A 3,471-nucleotide genomic window follows, 5' to 3' on the forward strand; every position below is an offset into this window, starting at 1 on the left:
ATAGAAATGAAAGCATCTATTACATAAATTCCAGTTCTCTTATACCTATGATAGCCGCACTAATTCCTTCTTAAGCAAGCAAAAATAGAAACCTATCAATTAAGATCTCGTACAGAACAAAGAAAATTTGCCTTGATTTGTTTCACTAGGATTAACTTAGGTCTTTAAAACATGACATTCTACAGTAAATCACGAAAGACTTGGAAATCAAGTTGGGGGAGGGTGTTGGAAGCCTTCAGATGTCAATAAATCCTCTCTGCTCCATTGAGGTCATTTGAAATATGCTGTAGGCTTACTCTTAGCTTGGCCTGGCTCAGCTGTGTCTCGTTATTTTTACCAATTCTTGTCTTTTACGTCTCCATAGAAGAGGTTTGCCGGCTGCTGCATATATAACCATTGTACAACATAAACTGGTACAGTACACATGACAATTATTCATTTAAATAGGACTATTAATCATTATAGTTTGTCATTTGGCCCATAAAATGTGCCTGTATTCATTTTTTTTCTAGGTGAAGTAGGCATTTTAATATCTTTCACTGTCAAACAGGCCTGTTACATGGCCAGTGCAAACTTTAATGCAGTTTATTTAATGTGATAGGATCCCTTGACATAGTACACTGATGAAAAAGTGAAGTTCACATTCAGAATGCTGAAATGAAGTAAATGTCTGGCAGCAGATATTCTTCATGCTTCCTGTAATGTACGAATATATGTGGTGTCTCAACATGCAATAATTTCTACAGCAACCCACAGATTTTGTAAGATGCAATCGAAAAACATGCTATAAGACCCGTTAATCACTGAAAAGAGATATTGCAAACTACAGCTGTGGTCCAGTGATTCACTTATGTGGTTATAAATTACTGACATACGATTCTTAGCTGCTGCCACGTAAAAAGTACCAGCAACAACTCCTGGATTTAGGTAAAACGGTGTATTATATATCATAACAAAGAGATAGCTTTGTGAAAACAATTCCCACCTGCAATGATATGTAACTGCTCACAGTCTCCAGAGGAAAAAAGATCTTTTTCAGCTCACACTGCAATAAAAAGCAAGCCAACGATAATTCTCAAGACATTTTTTTTTTAAAGGGAAAATATAAAAGCATTACAAACCTCCATATAGCAAACCTTGAAAAGTTCTGTGAGATACATATTTTATGAAAGGGTATATGTGTGTGAGATTTGAAATTATACTCTTTCTATTTGTCAGATGCAATTACGTTCTATGTGTTACAGCACATAAGCAATAAGCACCATTTACCCGGTGTTAGTTATGTAGGTTGCTCCATAAGCAATGCCTCCTATTTATTTCCCTGGAAGCTACAACAGATACAAAGAGCACAATAAGCATATTTGATAGAGCAAATTCTCTAATATCCTAGCTCATAACCTCAGAATACTGTTACATATGAGATGCAAAGTACCTAAATATTGAGCCAAAAATGAACAGCAATCCGATCACCAGTGAATGGGAGAATGTTCCAAGTGGGCCTTTCCCCCATCCCCCATCAGAAAATATAGGTTTCAGAACTTCTTCTGGAATAGATCTTTAGGGAAAAAAGAAGAAAAAAATCTTCCCCAATCTACAAATGTGTTTTCTAAATTAAAATAAGAGAGCAAGAAAACATACCACAGAGAAGTCAACAGCTTTGTGATACAGTAGGTGGAAATATTTGGTCTTTAACAGGCAGAAATGGAATTGCAATAAGCCCATCTTACCTGCTGGAAACAACAAAGCATTCTAACCACTGCTATACACAGGCAAGCACAACTTCCTACAATGACTGAGAGCTCTAACTCTTTACTCCTTCAGCTGTCTCTGACACTCACTCGCCCTCTTAGTGAGTCAAGCCACTTTGCTGAATCAGCAGATAGGCTAATAAAGGGAAAGAAATTTGCTGGTGGTTAGTGATATGAAAAGCACACAAATGGGCCAGGTAACCACCAGTAGCAGCCAAGGGGGGACCATATGGGCAAGAACAAGATTTGTGCCTCTTCAGATGGAGGAACCCATTAGCCAGGCTCATCTGCCAAATCCACCTGCAACATCAGATGTCCTGCCTTGGTAAATGCTTAAATTGAATAAGCTTCGAGGAGTAGAAAAGGAAACTGCAGACAAGAGAATCTTGGTTTCATTTACCCGAGACCAGTCTTCTTTTACTTTGTCATTGACAAAGAAGAAGAGTTACAGGAGGATTTACTTTTTCTACAGAAACAGACTTTTCCAGAAGTGTTTGTTGTTTTTTTCCCCTACTCAGCTCCATTTGAGAATATCAACAAAAGGAACGTTAGACATGAGGAATGTTTCAATGTATTTTGAGCAGATTCAGAGTTCTCTAATCTAGATATTATCAGCAGCAATTTCTTTATATGCAGTACCTATAACATAAGCCAGGAGAACGAAATATCTCAAAAAGAAGAAAGGAAGAAAGAAAAAGGAAAGAAGGAAGAAAAAAATAAAAGGAGAAAGGAAAAGTCTTTCATTAGAGGATGTAAGAATAACATTTGTGGAAGTAAATACTTGGAGATGATCCAAATGCCATTTTTAAAGGTTTAAATTTTAATGAAGCCCATTATGCTGAAGTAAGCTTTTTTCTCTTTATGAGATATATGGCCCTGAGAAATGTCTTAAAAGAATTAGAAGGAAGAGACTGTATTTCCTCAGTCCTAATTCCAATGGGAAGCTGTTGTGACTACAATACATTTGATCCATCGGATGAAAAAGAGTACTTATCTTCTCTGCATTTCTGTAATAACTCTTCCATCCAGTATCACTGGAAAAATAAAAGTCATCCTAAATTCCATTATCCATGCTAAATGCCGATACTAAGGGTTCATACTACTCCTACCCCTCTCTCAGCTGCTACAGACTACAAGCTATTATCAGTCCAACGTCATGAAGTTCATGACTCCATCTACGTCCTTAAAATTCTAGCCAAAACAACCAAGCTTTCTCAGTAAAGAAGGATGGAAAATTCAGTATTAGATCGTAGATGAAATAGAAGGGGAAAAGGCAGCTGTGAGCCCAAAGCAGAAAAGCATGAATGCACTCACCACTGGGAGTGAAGCTGCAGTCTCTGCTCTTTTCTCCTCCTTTCCCTCATTTCTCTCTCTATAGCTTGGGGCTGCAAAATAGTGAAGTCTGCTCATTATGAAATCACCAAAAGTTTTGACAGCAGACGTGCTAAAGCATCATGACTACAACACAAGTATATGCCAGTGAGTGTTGTTTTTTTTCAAGTATCATACACATTTGAAGGAATTCAAATAAAAAAATCAAGTGTGCCATGTACTTCCTGAAAACATCTCTCAGTAGAAATACTGTTAGCAAAATTGACGACAGAGCAACAAGTTTTCATTTGCTATGCATTCCTAAAAAAACATGGCAGATAATTATGACAAATAAATTCGGTTTCAAAGCCTTGAGAAAAAATAGGCAGAAAGTTAATGCAGATATTATGTC

General features: G+C 37.0%; 1 long non-coding RNA gene across 1 annotated transcript; it reads right to left on the reverse strand.

Annotated features, from left to right (window-relative positions):
* LOC110402375 lies at positions 308-1,910 on the reverse strand. Its single transcript, XR_002441059.1, has 3 exons — positions 1,728-1,910; positions 986-1,045; positions 308-381 (listed from the first exon to the last, which is right to left on the reverse strand). It is a non-coding gene; the product is annotated as an uncharacterized LOC110402375 (long non-coding RNA).

The sequence above is a fragment of the Numida meleagris genome, chromosome 7 (assembly GCF_002078875.1).
Source record: "Numida meleagris isolate 19003 breed g44 Domestic line chromosome 7, NumMel1.0, whole genome shotgun sequence".
Lineage (NCBI taxonomy): Eukaryota > Metazoa > Chordata > Aves > Galliformes > Numididae > Numida > Numida meleagris.